Source organism: Anthonomus grandis, chromosome 5, assembly GCF_022605725.1.
Source record: "Anthonomus grandis grandis chromosome 5, icAntGran1.3, whole genome shotgun sequence".
Lineage (NCBI taxonomy): Eukaryota > Metazoa > Arthropoda > Insecta > Coleoptera > Curculionidae > Anthonomus > Anthonomus grandis.
Window position 1 is genome coordinate 20,455,790 of NC_065550.1, and position 23,308 is coordinate 20,479,097.

A 23,308-nucleotide genomic window follows, 5' to 3' on the forward strand; every position below is an offset into this window, starting at 1 on the left:
ACTTATTGTAGATGATATGGGTATAAAGGCTGTTTTTGAAGTACTTTGTGTATTATTCTTTTTGGTGTATTAAGCTGAGCGGCTAATTTTTGAGTGCTCGTTGAAAGAGAATCAGCTATAGCATCTAAAATATTTTCCGCCGATTGTACCGTGCGTACTGTTTTTCTCTGACCAGCATCAATACTTTTTTCCCAAAAATTACAATAAAGAAAGTCTTTGATGGAATGATTTGGAATAGTGCGATTAGGAAATCTTTCTTCAATTTGCAAACGTGTTGACAATCTCTTAACACCACTTAGCTCAATTTTAACGGTTTTTTAGCTTTAATGCTATTAAGTTTTGTAGAAGGCTATTAATGCAAATACCGCGTTTCTTGTAATCTTATTATTACTACTACTATTGCAGATAGTAGTAGTAATATGTAAACGAGTAAAGATTTATGTAACGAAATGGAGGGCTTTAATGATTCAGTAAAGTAGCTATTTAAGCTAAATTGTGCCATTGAAACCCTATACTTCTGTTTTAAATTTAGTTTTTTATTTATATTTAATTATCTTTTGAATAAAGAAGCATTTATTATTATTTTTGATCTACGGTTGATTTAAAGCACCACCAAGCACACATCTTGCAGCTGTTTCCTATTTTCTCCAGTGCTATAGTACCTTCCGTAATATGTGGACAGTGTTAAGCATAATCGACTTTAAGTAAGACCAACAGGTCATGCTTTCCAGGTATTTGGTAAATGGCTTCTGATGAATTTTTTGATATTCACCCTGTTACTCCTATTACGAAGGGTATAATTGTCGTCTTCATATCCATAGTCTTTGGGTTTCTGTCTGTTAATCTTTATATTTCAGGTAATTCTCTGCTTCCTTTTAGATGATGTTGTAAGTAGATAGGATTGCTACGTTTATGAGTTGGTATGTTCCGTTTTTTATCTTTAATGTATAATGTCTGGTTTATTTGCTTTAATGAATCTATCTGTATGAACTTGCTTATGCAGGATCCGAGTTGTACCACTTGTCTTGAACGTTAATGTTATATTCTTTGAAGATATTCTAATGCAGATGTTTGGCAGCTTGGTTATGCCGATTAAGTACGCTTTTTTTGCCAGGGTTGGACAGCCTGGGACTACATGATGTATGGTTTCCTGGTACGTCCGGCACAGTATTATTTAGGTCTTTGTCTCAGTATCTATGTAGTTGTTAATTTTATTGAATCATCGCAGCATTTATTTTTTTTATAATAGCAGCAGTTTCTCACCTCTTTCCCATATGCTCAGCATTTGTGCTTACAAATGTTATAGTCGATGATTTCCTCGACCCTGTCTATTTTAAGGTGGTAAGGCACAATTTTCTCTTGCATCAGGCTCATAATCCTATTTAATATGATATTATTTTTTTTTAGTTAAGCCCCTTGATTATTTATTTATATTTTTTTTCTAATTTTAAGTTTTCATTATTTGTTACCTATTACAAAGTTTTGGTTATTCCTAATTTTTTTTGAATCATTGTATGTACACTCAGCAAATTCCCAGCATAGTGTTCTTTCTAAGACTTTTTTTGACTAAGGTAAGAAGAATTTTTATAAAAGGAATGAAACTACTTTGCAGTGTGCGTATAATTGACTTTTCTGTTAGCTCTATGCAAAAATTATAAGACTCTTTCTTAAAATAAAAAGCATTTTTTCTATACCAGGATTTTTTTTTTCGCAACCATTAATTTTTTAATCAAGAATTAAATTTCTTTGCCATAAATAAGTTCTATCACTATTAAAAAAATATTAATAAAGATTTTTCTACAAGAATAGCAACATTTCTTGTCTGAAACAGAGAAGGTACTGCTCGGCGTAGAAGATTTTTACACTATGTAACGGTTTTAGTTTGACCAATAATGTGTCGCCAATTTGAAACCGAGTGATGTAATTGGGTGTACGCGAGAGGAACGCTTTGTTACTAATTGGATGTCGTCATCGGTGTCACACTACGCATACAGTAATTAGTTGATTATTAATACACAGTCGACAAGGTCGTTCCGTGATTCTCGAGTGCGAACCGCAAAAAAAAAAAGTGCCAAGTATGCGATTAATCCGTGAGAACACTATTGTAGCGGATTTTAAAAACGTTCGAAAAAAGCCGTTTCAAATAGAAATTCATAAATGGATTAAAGAAACATTTAACTTTTCTGTTGACCAAGTGTGTGGCATACAATGTAACACTTTGTCAAAAAAAGTGTACATTAAACTTATATCCAACCTGTTAGTGAAAAATACACTAAAAAAGTTTGAAACCGAATCTCCGAAATTTATCGATAATGAAGGTATAAGGCATGAAATTCCTTTGGAAGAGGAGGGACAAGATGTTGTTTTAAGAATCTATGATCTACCATTAGAATTAGAAGACTGTAAAATTAAGGAATATTTGTCAATATATGGCAGTGTCAAAGGTGTAAGAAGGGAAAAATGCTCCGGCTCGGAATACTATGAAGTGGAGAATGGAATTCGATCGGTCCTTATAACCATGAAAAAGCCAATACCGTCTTATATTTCAATAGAAAGTTATACATCCCTGGTGGTGTATAAAAACCAATCAAGGACCTGCATGTTATGCAACAAACCTGGGCATGAAAGGCGTGACTGCCCTGATCGTATCGTAGCTCGTATTCAGGAAATTCGTAGGCCACAGGCACCTGTGCCTACTGAAGAGGATCAACAAATAAGGAAGCTATACTCCGAGATAATAATCAAAAATAAATACAATAATGACAATGGCCACAACTCAGAACAACCCCTATCGGAATCGGAATCCAATAGTACACAAACTCCAGACGAAATCATTAATATTAAAGAGGCACAGCCTCCTTCTCCCGATATAATTGAAGCGACACCACAGGACCAAATCCATCATATGGAAGGCAATGGAGGATCAAAGCGATGTAGAGATGCTCTTACATACAGCGAAGAAGAAGGATTTAAACCCCTTAAGACTAAAATTCGAAAGGATAAAAAAACCGGTCAATATGTCTTAGGTGAACAGTCTAGTGAGGTTGACAATGAAGAATGTGAAGTGGAGAAAACAAGTGATAATGAAAATTAAATTAAAAAAAAAGGATATCTACTGTAAGTTAAAATATCTTGTTAATTTTTAGGATTAAGTTAATAATTTCTGTGGGGTATTTTTTTCTCTATATCGGTATTAATGGCTCAATTAACAACAATATGTTCCATAAATATAAATGGTATTAGAAATAATATAAACCAGTAACTCTTATCAGATTTTATTAAAAAGTATGATATAGATATTTGCTTTCTACAAGAAGTTAATACCGATTGTATAAAAACCTTAAAAGGATATGATTTTTATACAAATCTAGGGCCAGATAATAGGGGAACAGGCTTTGTATATAGAACAGGTATTTCTGTACAAGATATTTTATGCTCACCAGATGGTAGGATTATCTCAGGGACATTTAATAGCATACGGTATGTTAATATATATGCACCTTCTGGTTCAAACAAGAATAAAGAAAGAAATCTGTTTTTTCAAAATAATATGTCAATTCATTTAAACTTCGATGGGCCAGTAACTCTTTTAGGCGATTTTAATTGTATAATTAAAAAGAAAGACTCAAAAAATCCGACAACAATAAATAAAATACTAGAAAAAATTGTACAAAATTTAAAACTTATTGACATATGGGAACTTAAGTACAAAAATAGGGTAAACTTTACATTTTTCAGATCTCAAGCTGCCTCTCGCATAGATAGGGCTTATATAAGCAAGGAACATAAATATTTGGTACATAAATGTGATACATATGCTGTCCCTTTCTCAGACCATCATGCTTTAATTTTCTTATTAAAAAATGACCATACAGTTAAAACAATTAAGTATGGATATGGATATTGGACGCTAAAAAAATCTACTTTGCTCGAAAATATAGACAACTTTAAACCAGAAATAGCTCAAATTAAAAGACATCCCCTGTATGAAAAAAATTTTTTAGATTGGTGGTTTAGAATTTTCAAAAAAAGAACATTAAATTGTTTCAAAAATATTGATATTAATATCGCAGTAGATAGACGAGACACTTTAAATTTTTATTATTCGGCCTTACATCAAGCGAAAGAAAAATTAAATCTTGGAGAAAATTATTTTAAAGAATATACTGAAATTAAAAATACCATATTCTACATAAAAGAAAAATACGTCATGCAAAACTTTAATAATAAAAGTCAGGACCTAGTAAATGATAAATTTAGCCTTTATGATATTATGAGAAAGAGAAAAAAATCCAATTCCGCGATAACAAATTTAAAAACAGAGCAGGGACAAGACCTAACTACCACAAATAGCATTCTCAAGTACTCTAAAAATTATTTTAAAGACAAGTTTAAAAATCGAGAGACCATAGACAAAGATACAAAATGCTTACTTGCGCATATTAAGAAAAAAATTTCAGATATAGATAATCATTACATAACACAAAAAATAACAAAACAAGAAATCTTAGGAGTCCTAAATTTATCTCAAAATAAAAAAATGCCTGGCCTTGATGGACTTAGCTATGAATTTTATAAAACTTTCTTTTCTGAGATAGGTGATGAATTGGAAAAGTTGTATAATAGTTTCCTAATTGATCTAGTTAGACCACCAGAAAATTTCTGTGATGGAGTAATTATATTAATTCCAAAGGAAAAAAATGCAAATTTTTTAAGTGCATTTCGGCCTATAACGCTTCTTAATTGTGACTATAAAATCTTTACAAAAATTTTGACCAATCGTCTTAAAATCTACTCAGAAAAAATAATAAGCAAAGAACAATCATGTGGGGCAAACTACTCAATATTTAACAACTTACTGCTAATAAGAGACTTAGTAATCCATTCGGAAAATAACTCTCAAATATCGGGAGGGATATTAAGCTTAGATTTTCATCAGGCTTTTGATAGAGTTAATCATAATTATCTCTGGCAAGTTATGCAGAAATTTGGATTTGATATGAAAATAATAAATGTAATTAAAAACCTATACAATAACTCATTCTCAAAAATTTTAATAAATGGCTGCATCTCGGATTCATTTCAGATTCTTAGCTCTGTAAGACAAGGTTGTCCCTTATCTATGCTTCTTTTTGCTTTAAGCCTAGAACCCTTTTTGTACCTGGTCAAATTTGTGATAGAGGGAATTAATATTAATAATCAAAATTTTAAAATTGCAGCCTTTGCTGATGATGTAAATATATTTTTAAAAAACAAAAATGACTTAGATCAAATTCAAAACATAATTGACATATTTACCAAGGGAACCAACGCAAAAATAAATTACAATAAATCTGAAATTTTATTATTAGGTAATTGGAAGTCTGATCGTTCTCACCTAAATAATTTTATTGTAAAAAAAAATATAAAAATTCTAGGAATGCAAGTATACAACAATTTTAAAGAAATGGTTAAGGAAAATTGGATTAATATTATAAAAAATATACAAAACTTTCTAATAAAAAATCAGCTGCGAAATTTGGATATAATAAGAAGAAATTGGGTAATTAATATTTATGCTTTAGCAAAATTATGGTACATTGCACAGATAATTCCTATGACTCACCAAATCAGTCAAAAAATTGTTTGCATTACAGGAAAATATATCTGGGCAGGAAGACTATATAGAGTTAAAAGACAACAATTAGAACTGCCGATCCAAAATGGCGGTTTAAATTTAATAAATATTGAAACAAAGACCCTTGCACTTCTTTTAAAAACTCAATTTTATTCATGGACAAATCAACCCTCAAAAATTTGGTATAAATCATATTGTAACAGTGTTTTTGACCCCCAGAATAATAACTTAAATAATAAATTTTGTAAAGATATTAGGTCTAAAATAGAAAAATTTCAACTTATTTTTGACCCAGATAGATTAATTCCAATATTGGAGAAAATTTTTAAACATGGGATGTCCAATAGTCCAGATTGTCAAAATTGCTTTACAATCGAAACATTATGGCACAAAATTAAAAACTGTATTAAATCCATCACGGTCTGGAATTGGGTCAGCAACCTTGTATTAATAAAATTTGGAAAAAATATTAATAGTCATAGCACAATACTAAAATTATTAGAAACAAAAATTAATAACGTAAAGGACAGAAATGTCTGGCAGTTTTTCATATGTGCTTTATTATTTTATAATTTAGAAAAGCAAGATGGAAACCTTGAAAATTTTGTTCAAATATTGAGAATAGAAAGATTTAAAAAGGTTAAAACAGGGACCATACAATATATGTCAAAAAAAGTATTTAGTTTTTAGGTTTTAAGTTGAATTTAGTATATAACATATTAATATACAAATTGCGGATAAGAATCACAATACACTTATTTTGTAATATTTATTTATCTTTTGTTTTTGTTTTGTTTGTATATATGTATATATATACATTTCTTTTTCTCTCATGCTATTAATACTTAGATAAAGTATTTAGGCTCGTATTTAGGTATGCTCCTTTTATTTTTATAGAATAACTGTTAATTTTGTGATAACTAGTTATAATTTTAATTTGTAACAATATTTTGATAATAAAGGTTTTATAAAAAAAAAAAAAATAATATAAAATTAAATAAATATTATTACCATAGTTATATTTATCGTTTGGACGGTATCGTATGGCATAAAGGTGGGTCATATCTTACCATAAAAGGTCATTTAAAAAAACTGTTAGCAGCTTAGTAATCTTAGTAACCTTAGTATCTCTTTATAGAAAGTATAAGTCAAATTTCATATGAATACCACCACGAAATGTATAACCTCAACCGATGAAATTAAAAAATGTAGACGGGGCGAAGATGGCATCTCCAAACAGATCCTAACTGATGTTTTTCATGTTGTTGGAAAAGGGCTGTTAGACATTGTAAACAGCTCACTTTCAAATGGCGCCATCTCGGACTCCTGAAAGATATCAACTGTCCAAAGATGAGTAATACTAAGTTGTATAGTTTCGTCCCATAAATACCGTTCCCATAAATAAAAAGGTTTTAGAATTGTGTGTAAAAGAGCAATTAGTGCAGTTTTGTAAAAACAACAAAATTATAATTTCAAACCAATCCGGCTTTCGTGAACGCCTTTTTTAAATCTGTTGTTTTGAACATCTTTGATAATTTTTTAAGGGCAATTGACTCTGGAAATTGTGTGGTGGCTGTGTTTTTGGATTTTAAAAGGGCATTTGAAACTATTGAGAGAAATATTTTGTCAGAACAGTTAGAGCAAATATGAATTAAGCATTACCGCTTTAAAATGATGTAAGTCATATTTATGTAATATGTTACAACAGGTGAAGTTTAACAATTCTATCTCTGAATCCGTAAATGTCAATATTGGTGTGCCTCAAGGAACTGTTCTAGGTTCATTATTGTTTCTATTATACATAAAAGATATGGTTTGGGTAGATGAAGAAGTAAATATTATCCTATTTGCTGACGATACTCTGCTTGTGTTATAACCATTTTGTGATATAACCATAGAACTTGGTAATTTATTTAACTTGCTTTTTAACAATAGGCTAAGCCTAAATACCGCAGTCAAAAATTTTTATATTCTATAGACGGTCAACATCTTCTATTAACATTGAAAGGTTAAGTGCTCATGTGAATGGACAGAAAATAGCTTATGGAAATCAAATTAAATACTAAGAAGTAACATAAACTCGAATTTAAATTTTCAGGCTCATGCAGATTATATATAGAGAAACTTTGCAAAAATAGTAAGACTCATTAATAGAGTAGGTCAAAATTTGTCAACGAATACAAAAATAACTTTAAATAATGCCATAGCTCTTCTGAATTTACAATTTTGTTCAAATCTTTTATTTAATTTGCCCAAATACAAAATTTGTCAACTAGAACAAAATCAAAATAGGGCAGTGAGAACAATTTTAAAATGTAACCGCTATACGTCTATTAAAATAATATTAAACGTCTTAAATATGTTGTCCCTCCATCAACAATTTTGCTTAATGTCAATGTTTTTCTATTTAAGTTAAAGAAAGGCCTTTTACCTACTTATAAATGTGATAAGTTAGTACTATTTAGTGATGTCCATGATTATAATACTAAAAATCGTACTGATTTTATTTAAACTCATAGTATAATACCGTTGAAATGCTTAATTCCATACTCTATGAAGGTTTACTAGAATTTAATAAATTACCGGATGATATAAAATTGTGTAATAATGTCGATAGTTTTAAACGTTTTTGACAGTGCTTATTCTGAAATTGTAATGTTAGGCCTATGCTTTAGGTTTTGTTCTTTTATATTTAATAGTAATTATTTGTATTTAATTTTTATAAAACCTTGTATATAAAAAATAATTTTTTTGTATGTAACTTATATTTGTATTGTAACATGTAATAATGTAAAATTTTGTAATAATTATGACCTTTCTTGTTATTTGACTTGCACCACATTTAGGTTGTAAGCTGACTCCTTAATGGGGTATTTCTGGAAGGTAGTTATTGTCTATGGAACACCGGAGCAATACCAGATGTCTCTCAGGATCGAGATACACTGTTTATTGTGAATCACCACGAACCGACCATGAGATGCTACCTCGGCAGGACAATCGAGTGTTGATAATTCGCTAATAAAGTAAAACGCAACGTATAAAAATTAAGTGTGATGTATGTAGGATGTTTGCTAAATAAATATTTATTATTACTTAGTGCCTAGAAAAATATATTGAAAATGTTGAATGTAAGTACCCATACCTCCATATACTCTTAGTCTTTTATTGTTTAAATTCAATATGTTAAAATTAAGATGTCAAGGGATTACGAATAACAAAAAGACTTTCATATTTATATGCACTGCTATAGGCCATTTTCATTGTTATTAATAAGCGTTTATTTAGTAGTGTTTATAATCATGTTATTGTACCTTCCATCAATATTCGTAGGTACTATTAGATAGATTTTTTTTTCACTGGAGGTACATTTTCCAGAGGTGCATTTATTTTCTTTGTACCTATTTAGGTAAATTTAAATAAATGTTGTGCTTATATCTGTTTTTGTAATATTTCATATGTATATAATAGCCCTTACAATAATATAAATAAAGTTATAATATTTATTATAATATATCGTTTTATTTCCTGTCCTAGCAAAATATTAGTTAATGCTGTAAATAGGTTGTCTGAAGAAAAAATAAATTTTCCCTCATTTAATAAAGATACTTTAAAGATAGGATAGTCTTTTCTGTATAACTAAACAATATAACTATTATAATAGTAAATAACTGACATGCAACAAAAAAATATGTTTTTTGAATTAGTAATCTACTTTGTAGTATTAAAAATAACTGCTTATCTAACCCAAAAATCAGTATAATAGATAAACTAAGTATTTAAAAGAGCTGGTTTGGCTTTCTAAAAGAATAAAATTACTTTTCAATATCATTATGGTAATTTACTATATCTGCTATTTGACTCTGCTATTTCTGTAGAGCTACTCTACTAGTTTAGTGAAGATATTATATAAAAAACTACTTTACTACTACAGTTGAGAGATATTAATAAAGTCAACTTTACTGCCTTAGTAAACTTCTCTCTTAGTGTCTATTTAAATAGATTTTTTAGCTAAAATAGCCAAAAAACTTGCTGGGAAAATAAAAAAAATTTTTTAGTATAATTACGTTTTAAGTGATTATTAATTTAATATTATTAATATTAATAATAACAAATTAATTTCTTTAACATCCTAAATATTTTTACATGTCTTTTTAACTTATACTTTTTACGAGCTTCGATATTCTCGAGTTGTAAATAAACACCAGTGAGTCGAACCGTCAGTCACGGCGGATTACCGCCCTTTCGTTTCATCAAGACAGCCGCTGCGAAAAGGGGCGGCACATGTGATGTCATTGTGGCAGACACACGCATTAAGCTGCTTATTTATGCTTCTCCTGCTGATGCCAGTCAAAGAGTGCTGAGTTGTTATTTCGAGATACCGCAATGATGAAGCAGAAATATATTTTTTATTGTTGCAGGCTTAAACGGTTAATTATTGAGTTGAGATTGTTATTATAACTAAGTACATAATTTATTCTAGCTACAGGTACTTTACTTAAACAAGTAATGCAACCTTACTTATAAAAAAAAATAAAATAATGCATTAATAGCAAAATATGTTTTAATAGATTTTATGCAAGTTACTCAATTCTTTAAATTAAAAAGTCCTCTTATATTTTACTAATAAGAGTACATTTTACCAGTTTCTTAAGCTCATATAGTATTTTAAGTGTTACAGATATTACACCAGAAATAAAAAAAAAATATCTACGCGATAACATATTATTTATTATAGAAGCTTATGCGTTGCTTAAAGTAGGGCCTTTAAAGCTATAAAACATTTTGACCTAATCTTTCCAGACAGTGAGGAAACATTTATTATAGTAGTTTAACCAATTAATTCAAATCAAATATGTTAAATCAATGCTTTTCTCACCTCTAGATATTTCTTATTTAAGTAGTTTACTAAGTTTTTAGTAAGGAATTTTTGGTCTTTAATATAGATTTGCCACACTTTACACTTATAATTTAATTTTTATATTACTACTTGCATTATATAGAAATTGTGTTTTTCTGTTATACGTTACCAAATTATGTAACAAAATATCAGTTTAGCAACATTGTTCATAAAATATTCACGTATTTTTTTTACAAATATAGGTAAACAAATGTCTTAAATATTAAAGATCCAACTATGCACTATGCGTTTTCCAATTTCCAACAGATAGTAATACAATTATAAAGCATATTAAGAATTGTTAAATAATTGTTGTCTTGTATTAAACAATCTAACTAGTAAAATTATTAAGTTCATATAATTAATTCGATTTTTAAACCAGATAAAGTCTCGATCTTATTTTAAAATTCTATATGGACTCACACACATATAAAAGGAGACAAAGAAGATATAGGCCACTGTAGACTGAAGTGCTATCTCAATTCTAAAAAAAAATATTTGAAAAATTTCTTAAGGTTATATTGTTTGAATTCCCAAACTATAAATGTTTTCTAAATAATCAATATATATCTTCTGCATTGGGCAAATGTATTCAACACGCTGTCCTATACTAGGCTTCTGCTAGCACTTCGAAATGCATAATATTAGGAGTACCGTGTTAAATCTTTTTGCTGACTACCTATAAGATAAATGATAATAATAATAAAAATAATATTAATATTAATAAATGCACTGCCTTTGTAGATTACAAGAAGGCCTTCAACAGCATGCCGCATTCTTGGCTTATTAAAGTTTTAGAGTTCTACAAATTTCTCTACACCATAATTAAATTTCTTTCCACCATAATGAAAACCTGGCGGACAAACCTACATTTCAATTTAAATGGTAAGTATTTAACAACGAAAGACATATCTATTCGTTGAGGAATCTACCAGGACGACTCTTTAAGTCCATTGTGGTTTTGCCTAGCAATGAACCCATTATATACCATGTCAAATGACACGAAATATGGTTTTAAAATCACAGCCAATAGAAACACCAATTGTGTTGTCTCGCATCTCCACTACATGGATGATATAAAGCTTTACGCAGCAAAGCAACAACAAATTCGACAGCTGCTGGACATTAAGCAAAAATTCTCCAGTGATGTCCATATGAAATTTGGTCTTAATAAGTGCAAAACTTTAAACATCGAGAAGGGTGTCATTGTGGATAGAGACGATAAGCTTACAAACGGTGACATAATTCAGGCTATGGAGAATGGCGAGACTTATATTTGGGATTCCAACAAGCCAGACTGCTTGAAGATAAACAAGCTAAAACCAGGATTAAGGACCAGTATACACAACGAGTAAGGTTCTTACTTAAATCCGAATTAAATGTCGGTAATCTAATTCAGACAATTAACACCTATGCAATGCTTGTATTTGAAAGAAATTCAAAGGCTTATACGCACCCTTATGACCAAACATAGTTGTCACCACCCAAAATCATCAATCCTCCGAATGACGTTGGTGGGAAGAGAGGGAGGACGAAGCCAAGTCGATGTCAGCAATCTACATTCCCGACAAGTAATTTATTTATGAGAGTTTTTCTACACCAAAGCTCGAACTTCAAGCCTCTTATCATACCGTTGCGAAGGCAGACTAGAACTATACGCCTCTTAACCTCGCCTTGCCGGAACTAACGCCTGACACTACAAAGATAGAGGAATGGGCTCAAAAAGAGTTACATGGTCGACACTATTTCGACCTTAACTAACTTCATATCGACAAGGAGGCATCCAACAGGTGGCTCTCTCGAGGCGAACTCTTTCCTGAGACAGAAGGGTTTATGATGGCAATTCGAGATGAATTCATCAATACTAACAACTGTAAGAAATTTATCACTAGAGATCCAAACACCGAGTCGGACAAATGCAGGATATATCACCAAGTATCGGAAATAATCCAGCAAATAACATCTGGGTGCAGCTTGTTGGCAAATACCGATTATCTTTATCGACACAATCAGGACTGCAACATTATCTAAAAGTTGGCCAAGAAGTATGGACATATTAATACTCCATATGGGCATACTTCTCCATATGGACATACTTATACTCCATACTATAAGTATCAACCCCAGAAGGTACTTGAGAACGATAACTTTAATCTCTACTACGATAGGCCCATTGTCACCAACAGGCAGGTGACGAATAACAGGCCTAATATAGTGGTGGTGGATAAAGGAGTCAACTCGGTTCTTCTAATAGACATCGCGATACCAAATAACAATAACGTATTGAGTAAGTATCAGGAGAAGGTAAGTAAGCATGCAGATCTAGCTTTGAGATCCGACAAATGTGGCATGCAAACAGGCTCTGTCTGTCTCTACTTATTCTGTAAATATTATTTCATGTAGTTTTTGGGAGTTAATAATTCAATCAAACAGATAATTTCAAATCAAACAGATTTGAAATTATTTCAGACTTAATTTTAGTATTGCAAGAAACGATTCTTCTGCTCTACTTATTGCACGACAAAAACGTTAAAAATTTTTGCATCACCAGAATAATTATATAAAAAATATATTTTCGAATTATAAGACTGATTCCAAATAAATTAGGTTTAAATTATTTATAATCACAATAGTGAATTAAGATCAATAAAATTAATGTTCTTTTTTAATTATAGGTTTAAAAAAAAGAACAAAAGCAGTTGTTTTGGTGCTGCTTTATCGTTTTATAATAAAAAATTGTTACGTTCAGTTCACACCGTAGTAAATGTATATTTACTTCAGATAAATAAATGATATGGGATGGAGTAAACAAGGTGGGTTATCTACATTAGTTACAATAACGTTAAGAAACCGTAGTCTTTATTTCTACTCTAGTTGAGTCTCCTCTTATTTATAGAATTAGATATATATTAACCTACAAATCTTAAAAACCTGGTAAAACTAATACTAATAACAGTAAATAAAAATTTTTTGAGACGTGCTTCATTAAAAAAGTTCGAAATAACTAAGTTAGGTTGTACCCATTTAAGTTATGCATATGCTATTTATTTTTTTTTACATTTTAAAGTATGGATATTTATTTAGATCATGATTTATTAAATATTTTAGTTTTCGGGTTTATTAAATATTATGGTAATAAAATTATGCATTGGCGATAAATTTTGATAAACTACTAATAACTTTTACAAAATAATTTTTACAAGTTAAATTTGAAATATTATTATTTTTAATTTTTTTCTAATCTAAGCATATCTTATATAAAAAACTGAACCTATATTTGCTAACGTTCTATTTACATTTATTTTATATTTTAAACCTGCTATGCTACCTTAATCAGTTATACTTAATTAATGGTCTAAGAATCATTTTGTTTCAAAAGTTGTATTTAGTCACTTCTAATTTGCTTTTTAAATCTTGTGAACAATAAAAATATTAAAAAAAACATATATGACTATATTTTTAATTAACCGAATTTTGCCATAGCTTTTAGTATTTGCAAAAACCAAAATACATTCAGTTAAAAGATACTTGGCTTGTTCTTTAATAGGTCTTTTAACTATGTCTAAACTTTAAAAATATTTGCCAATAACCTTGAAAAAGAAATATTTTTTTTGGTATTCTCATTGTGAAATAAAAAGTAGTACATTCTTTAGATATACAATAAAGAATTGTAATACATTTGAAAACCATAAACATTTATTTGTTCCAGCACTAAATTGGGACATTCTAATTCTCAATAGTTTAATAATACAGTGATTAACACAGAAATTATATGTGAGTACACTTTTAAAGATAAATTTTATGCATTTAATGTTATATTTTATTCTTAGTTCTAATAATCGTGTAAATTCATTTTATATACCAGCAGGCCTTCCTACTTTTATCTGTGAATGTACAACATTATACACGCTATGTAAAAGGCTTATTGTGATAAAACATAAATAAAAAATAAAATTTATTTATATTATTAATCTCTTATATATTTTACATTTTATTTTAGTAGAAAATGTTATAGGTCTCAGCCTAATATAGCAAAATTACCCTGACTCATCTTAAAACCCTCTAGCAGCTCAAGATACAAAAGGACCGACCCTTTTTCAGTCAGCCATGCACCCTTGAGGGCCCTACCAATCTCAACAGGGGAACATGCCTTGCTGAACTATTCTTATACAGAAAGAATATTAAAAATGGCGACCCTATAATATGCCATCGCCCTGTTAACAAACAAAACCAAGCCGAATCGACCCCTGGTTCCGACAAAAAGTGTGCATATATTTTTCGGATTTGAGTACGGTTTGACATTTTTTAGCGATTTATTTAGGAGGGATAGAAATGTAAAAAGTTAAGGGACTCTTTTGGAATTGGGTCATAGCTTATTTGTTTGTTTATTTACGTGATGATATTTTGTTGATGATGTGTTTATGATGTGTTTTCTTGAGTAGCTGCAGGAAAACTTATTATAAGGAAGATATTTGTGGATATTATAATTAGGTCTGGACTAAGCATAGTGCTGATTGTAAATAATAAGTGCAGGTAGGGTTAACGCCCAATGCTTGTTACTTCACTTAGTCGTCTCTAATGAATAATCAAATTTGAAATACTTAATGCCAATTTTAAGATAAACAATTTAAAATAGTTTTTTTTTGGACCTAAAAGAACCAAATCTTGTATGTGTTTAAATTTTTTTTAATACACACTTACCAGCACGAAAATAGAGCACTTAATATTTTAAATATAATTTCTTTTTATTTTTTTTTAGTGTTTTGTAATATTATATTGTTCTAATAACTTAAACACATAAATTGGTAGTTTTCTAAAGGGGCCCAAAATGATTAAAAAATGAAACATATAAGGCATTTTTAATATTAAATGTTGCCTCTACGTGCCTAATTGATTGCTTGCACTTTTCTTCGCATGCTTGAAATCAAGCAACGAATGTCTTTTTAAGAAATAATAAGTTACTCCTCTTAAAGAACCTATTGTTATTTATTTTAGGTTAAAAAATGAGGAACACCACCTCATAGTTTTAGCCCCAAGCATGTCTCAAATATGTTTAAATGGGTTTGCATCTGGATTTAACGTTGTTCATTCCAAGACAGGAATGTCTACGTCATTTATGTATTATAGCTTCCAAAACTTTTTGAAGGGTGTCCTCATCATATATTTTTTCTTTTCTTGCTTAATTTTGGGGATATAAATTGAAGCAGTATTTTAAATTAATATTTTATCGGCCTATGTAAATCTATTGAATTTTATTGTTTATTATAATGCATCATTTAATTAAAACTTATATAATATAATGAAAAAGAAACTTTTATAACGATAAAAAATCAGTACCAACTATTAGGCAAAATTTTTTAATTTGCTAAATTAGCACTCTAGTGCCCTGAAATTTACAAAATAATAGATTTTAGTGGAAGGAACGATCGAACCAGTGTTAAAATAGCACGTATACATATAATCGATCTTACTGAAAATTGAGAATATTAATATACGTTTTTAAGAAAGCTAAAGAAATTATATTTACTAAACATTCTAAAAAAATCTTTTTTTTTTTTAATGCTATCGCTTGTCAAATACGGTAACATATAACAGGATAATCTTTAACTCAAAACCAAGAACATCACACCCGATTTAATATTATGACAAGCAAAGTAGAAATGTATGTATTAAATACAGTGTTCGATGGACAGGTAGTTTTTAATAAATTCGAACTAAAACAAATTATAAATCAAAAGTATTTTAGGACAAAAATTAGGGTCTATTTCAACAAGGCTTACTTTTTCACAGTTTCAATTTTTTTTTAAAAATGAAAGAAAGGTAGAAAAACATAAAAAGAAAAAAAATTAGTTTTGTATCTTTGTTAGCTTGCCTGCGCATATGTTACTTGTTACTTTTCTTGATTTGTTAAAAGTTACCACTGTTCGTTTAAATCTACAAGTTTTTTTAGATAATCGGTATAGTCGATGGTTTTGTTAATTTAATATGGCAATAAATACTATAATATACTATATACTATTATACTATACTATATACTATTATAGGAAATAATTAATTGCTTAATAACCATATTAATTTGAAAGGCAAGGACAATAAGCCCTAAGTCAAAGAAATAGGACGTTTGACATTACTTGCAAAACTACGTGAATTTAAAAAAAAACTACATTCTTCATATGTAATAAATCTTATTCTAGTGTGCTATTTCTTTTGTTTATACAAATTAGTCTAGATTTATGCAAATTAGTTGACGTTTTACTAAATAATTTGGTTTCCTCAGAAGATTTAAATACAATGGTTAAGCAAGGTATAACAAGTGTACAAAATAAAAAAAAAATAAAATGAGATTGATTTAAAATATATAAATAAAAATCTTTAGTTTTCGAAAACTACAATTGAACTGATTGGCGTTTTTTCAAGTAAAAAAAAATATTTTGAATTATCTACTTACAATTAAAAATGTAGGACTTATGAATAACGTCGGAAAATTTTACATAAATCAGGACTTTCATTTAATGATCACTAAGTGTAACAAATCAACTACTGCGACAGATAGGTACAATTGTATATTATTTTCGTATATTTATTATACAGAATACACTAATTAAAAGATAACAGATAAAGTTAAAAAATGGGTGTCAATCGGTAAATTGTTTTTTTCTAAAATTTTACCAATAAATATATCTATTTTTTTTATGTTAACCCGGCGTCAGTGTTGTGGAGTATGACATACCCCAGTAAATTTAAATTAAGCGCGATTTTCTAGTACACTGTAAAAGCGCGCCGAGCGCCTTAGTACCTTGCGATTATACTTCAGTCATCCTGTCCCCGCGGCAAAATCAGTGCTCCTGTTGATTCTGTAGCGACCACACATCTTCAAAGTTGTCTGGGGTATCATATACCCTACCACACAGGTAAATTAATTTTTCAATACTCTGTGAAATTGTTAGTTTTTTTTTAGTGGGTGATATTTTAAATGTGTTTTATTGCATTTTTAGTAATGGGTGACTTTGAAAAAGAGCAAGAGCGTCTTATTAAGTTATGGCAAGAGTTAGACGAAGGAGAAGCGCCAATAGGTTCAGAAAGTGAAGGAGAAGTGGACTACGAAAGCGGAAGTGATCACTGCAGTGATAGCGAGGAAGACGCTATGATAGATGTAAATGATGGAGAGGGAGAAGAAGAAATTAACAACCTAAGCACGACTCAATCAGCACATGTGGAAGAGATCGAAGAAGAAAAAATGCAAGAAACAACAACCGAAAATGGAGGTATGGTGAAACAAAATCTGCACTACATAGGAAAAGATGGGACAAAATGGGCTAAGGTATGCTACCCTAGAAATGTAAGGACTCGTAGTGATAATATTATTACACATTTACCAGGTGTTAAAACTAATGGCAAAAATGCAAAAACACCTTTAGAATGCTTTGAGTTATTTATGGATAATGGTATGATTAACGATATTGTCAAGTGTACTAATAAAAAACTTGCAGAAAAGTCTGAGTTTTATAATGAAAATCATCAATACGTTGTAAAAGAGACCAGTTTGAATGAAATAAAGGCAGTAATTGGTCTTCTGTTTTTAGCAGGAAAATATAAATCGGCAAGATTAAATTTAGATGATCTCTTTTGTTCGGATGGCTTTGGAATATAAAAATTTCGTAAGACCATGTCATTACAAAGATACACTATACTTCTTTCTTGTTTGAGATTTGATAATATTGAGAATAGAAATGAACGTAAAGCAACTGATAAATTAGCCGCTATTCGGGCAGTCTTTGAGCGCTTTACACAAAACAGTCAAAACAATTACACCCCAAGCGAGTATCTAACTATAGATGAAAAGCTGGAAGCATTTAGGGGATGCTGTGTATTTCGGCAATATATGCCTAACAAGCCGGCAAGATATGGCATTAAAATTTTCGCTTTGGTTGATGCAAGAACTTACTATGTTTTGGATATGGAAGTATATGTAGGTGCGCAACCTGAAGGACCCTATAGAGATAGTAATAAACCATTTGATGTCGTAAATAGACTTGTCGAACCAATTTCAGGCTCAGGGAGAAACGTCACATTTGACAATTGGTTTACCAGCTTTGAAATATTACTGCATTTGTTAAAGGAACATAAGCTTACGGCCGTTGGTACAGTCAGAAAAAATAAAAGACAGTTGCCTTTAACTTTTCTGGTCTCTAAGTGTCGTGACATTTTTTCTAGTAAATTCGGCTTTTAAAAAGATGTTACGCTTACGTCCTACATACCAAACAAACAAAAAATTGTTTTAGTTATGTCCACTTTTCTTCACACTCTCGATATTGATGCGTCAACCGCAGAAAAGAAAAAGCCTGAAATTATATTTTTTTATAATTTTAGCAAGTGTGGGGTGGATGTAGTTGATGAACTCTCTGCGTCCTATGATGTATCCCGTAATAGTAGGCGTTGGCCACTCACTATATTTTATGCTCTATTGAATTGCACGGGAATTAACTCTTTAGTCATATATAGAGCTAATACTCAAATTGAAATAAAGAGGAAAGTATTTTTGAAAAACCTAGCCCATATAATCAGTATAATCAGCTCATTGCTGATTATACTGAAACGCGCTCCCAAAATCCAAGGTTACCAAGGGAACTGCAAGGTAAGATGTTCAAAAGGCAACACGAACAACAGGCATTGGATCCACCAGGAAAACGCCAGAGATTTGCAAGAAGATGCACGATTTGTACACGAAGTAATGATCGTAAATCTTTCTTTACTTGTGCAAAATGCTCAAATTTTGTTTGCTTTCAGCATTCTTTTACTATATGTGAGAACTGTCAAAATTGTATTTCTAAGTAACATGTTATTTTCTGTTTCATTCTGTACTTATATTTAAGGTTAAATTATTACTGTTTACTCCTAGAAACTATTATTTTGTTGAATATCTTGATTTAGAAAAAAATACACTTTGTTTTTGACAATAGGTTCAATTTTTCGTAATATTTTTTTTTTATTGTTGTTACTTTTATTTTACTACTTATTCTTTATCTGATATGATGTATTAATATATTCCATCCAAAAAATCTACCTAAAACAACTAAATATTTTTAATTTTAAATTCATTTATTTGGGGTATGACATACCCCACCACACTAAAAGAACAGATAAATGTCACCACACTGACGCCGGGTTAAGTTGGCACCCAGAAAAAAATACAAAAAATCTCTTTGTATTTTTTTTATTATTATTATTATTATTTTTTATAGTCTTTAACGCTCAAAAGTCTTTAAAAAATTTTCACTACCAATAATCCATTTAAACTAACACTATAAGATTTTTCAACACAAACCTATATAGATTTTTATTCTTAGTCGAATTTAAGTTAGATTAAAAGTACAGTAATAGCATTTGATTTTTTAATAATTTTCTAGAACTTACTCTATATTTACATAACCTATAAATTACCTTTGGAAGAAAATACGTTAACAAAGTAAAAATGTGTAAAAAGTGAATAAGGAGTGCGGTCATTGCGGTTACCCTACATTTTTTTTTAGAAAAAGAACGAATGTGCAAAATTAAGTTTATGATTTTGTAAGAAGTACACTTGCTTTGAAACATTATTTAATTTAAATTTAATGAATAAAATTTATTTGCGCAAGTTGCAATTAGTTTATTTTAATTTCGTAAAAGGTTAATGAGTTACACAAACCATAAATGTTGTATAATTTTTATTTTCATATAAAAATCTAATTTGTCAAACTTTATATGTTTTCTTGCTATTTTTTGCACATTAAGATGCTTTTCTATAAATTCGTTGCGTCTTTTAAGTGCTTTTATGCAACTTTTTTAACTTTCTGAGTCTAATCACAAGTTGGATACTTAGAAACAAATGCAAAAATCAATTTCTTTACTGTACTCAAAAAAAAACTCAATTAATACCAACCTCTTCGTTTTTCTGTTAGGGTAAAATTTCCCCACTGGCCGGTCAGCGCCAACAGCGGAATAAAGATTGAACGCTCGAGATTGCCCTAATAAGAAAAAATCCAATCTAGTAAAAAGTTTTATTTCCGGTCAGCCGAGCACGACGAAAACCTCTTCATTCTGGGTTTTCCTCGAGCAGCTTTTTCCATTTTCTTGCTAAGTAAGTAACTTTCCGTGAATCCATATTTCTTTCTTAGGGTCAATAAAAAAAGTGACAGCTCCTCGGTCCGCTGCCGTACGCGGCGACAGGGCTGAAATGGCGAAATCAATCGACGACGGATAGGGGACAACTTTTTCGAAATACCGGTATATTTTATGGTGAACGAGTATATATTTTAAATCTGAGACAATGATATAAGAGAATAAAATTAATACTTGTCATTCGTTTGTTTTAATAGAATAAAGAAACCCTAAATGTTTAAGAAATACTTAGTAAGAAAGCAAACATTTACTACTGAGAATGAAATTTGATGCCTGAAATAAACAAGCTATATTTAGGTACTTTTTTTACATAAGCTGTATCCTACTTAATTAAATTTACAATGACTACCAATAATCACTTATAGCAGTCTAACAGTATGCGATAAAAAGATAAAACAAAACTTTTAGAGGGATTATTTTTGAAACAAATTAAAATAAATTACTAAGAGTAAATTAGGCAATGCTAAAAAGAGATAATTAAATCAAATACTAAAAAAAATTGGCAAAAATAAATTATTAAACTTTTATTATGGTAGTTTGCCTTAAGCATTGTTGTTTTTTAAATATCCTTAAATTTACTGTATTTTTAATAAAGAGGAGTATATGAAAGAAGAAACTTGGAAAAGAAAGAGTATTCACGAAAAAAAACAAAATATGGCTGGGGCGTAATTTAATTTAATCATCATATGAAAATAAACTATATTTAATTGACCAAAGGAGGAGAAAGTATACTCAAAGTCAAAGTCTCACAAATCAAGGGTCTATTATAAGGTTACGCGTTTCGCCGCATTAGGGCATTATCAGACCTAAATAAAATTATCAAAATTAAATAATAAGGAACAAAACGCTAATTAACAGAAAAGACATACCTATCTTAATAAAAATATATAACATAATATGTCTGCAACATCGTGTACCGTTATTGACTAAAATATGAACTTTAAAACGCCAAATATCACCGAAATCCAGTATATTTTATACATATTATGTTATAAAGAATAAAAAAAAAATACAATTATGAAAGAACCAAAAAAATAAAAAAGATTTTTCAAAAAATGTTTATTTAATAGGGATCGAACCAGAGACCATTGGATCTGAAGTATATACCTTGTCGCCAAACCGGGGTAATGATGTAATATACGATTAATTACATTATATGAGACAAGGTTAAAATTTATTGGAGATTATTGAAAATGAGATTAGGTTCGAAATTAAAGATATTATTGACACAATTTAACATTGGGATTCTCTAAGCTCTTGTAATCTCCAGCTTTTCGAGGAGATCTAGTTTTTTTTTACCTTTTTCACACTCATCTAATATAGTTACATCACCCGACACCAAAAAGTTGTGAGCAGTCGATAAAAGATGATTTGCAAAGGCTGACTTTGTTTCTCTAATATCGGCGTTTTTACAATTATTGTTGAAAAGACTTACATGTTCATTCACCCTAGTGGAAATCCTTTTACCAGACTGACCAACATACACAGCGGAACACTTACCACAATTCAAAGAATACACTCTAAATTTTAAAGTTTGCTCCATTTTATCGTTTGCGTTTATCAAGTGCTTTTTCAAAAAGTTTGCAGTTTTAAAAGCTATTGAAAGATAAGATTAAGATATTGAACTAAAAAATTTTAAAGATCTGAATTTTGAGCCTCAGCCAAATTAAAGACTTATTTATTAATACTTCACCTTGACAGGTCGTAGCTATGATGTGTTCATCCTAGGCAAAGCCTACTTTGTAAAACTCCGATAATAATTTGTTCATACCCAACCTAATATAAAAATGCGTTTATTTCGAAAACGGTTTACTTTTTGGAATTCAAAGAAGTATACCCTTTTTGACTAGAATTACATGCTGTTTTATTATTCTCACTCGCAAATGTACGTACAGGGAGGTCAAAAAAGCTATGAACTTTTTAATCACTCAATGTTGTTGTATGTGGTGCCATCTAGTGGCAATGGCAAAATAGATATCATATTCGTGTTCCCTATCCCAAGTAATAAGAGTACGCCAAATTTTAAGTTAATCTGTCCACTGGATTCCAAAATATTTCAATAAATGTTTGGTAAAAAATTAGTTTTAACACCCTGTAGAACGAAAACCAATAAAATTTTTCTAAGCAATATTGAGCTCAAACGGTTTATTTTCTTGTCAGGTATCTTACATTAACCTATGTCCAATTAATTACGGGACACCCTATATAATTTAATTATTTCATAATTATATATTAAGAGTTATGAATCAAAAACTGTATTAAATGCTTGTAAAGTAAGTAAGTACCACACAATAGTAAGGAGCATTCTCCGTTGAGCTTCCTTCATAATTATTACGCCTCAGATATTACTTTTCCAATGAGTTTTGCGATGCTAAATATCGGAGAGAAACTATGGACCAATGGTTAATAATACCTTATTTCCTAATTAGGTACAGAATAAAAATTTTAGTATAAGGCTGTGTAATCTTGAGTTTAGTTGTGGGATGGGATCGAAGGAATAAAAACAAACGTCACTTTTTGTACTGGCCAACGTTTCGCAATAATTTTATTGCTTCATCAGGGCCCTAAGGTAACAAAAAAGACACAATAAAAAAGGATTATTATATATAAACAAAATTTAACTTTTTGGGGTTATG

The 23,308-nt window shown here is 29.9% G+C and overlaps 1 long non-coding RNA gene across 1 annotated transcript in view; it reads right to left on the minus strand.

Annotated features, from left to right (window-relative positions):
* LOC126736242 (uncharacterized) overlaps nucleotides 1–22,319 on the minus strand; it is a 30,357-nt gene extending 8,038 nt beyond the window's left edge. Inside the window, exons 1-2 of the long non-coding RNA XR_007660640.1 lie at nucleotides 22,173–22,319; nucleotides 20,434–20,518 (exon numbers count right to left, since the gene is read on the minus strand). This is a non-coding gene — a long non-coding RNA (uncharacterized LOC126736242). The remainder of the gene's footprint in view (nucleotides 1–20,433; nucleotides 20,519–22,172) is intronic.
* Between the last annotated feature and the right edge of the window lie 989 nt (nucleotides 22,320–23,308).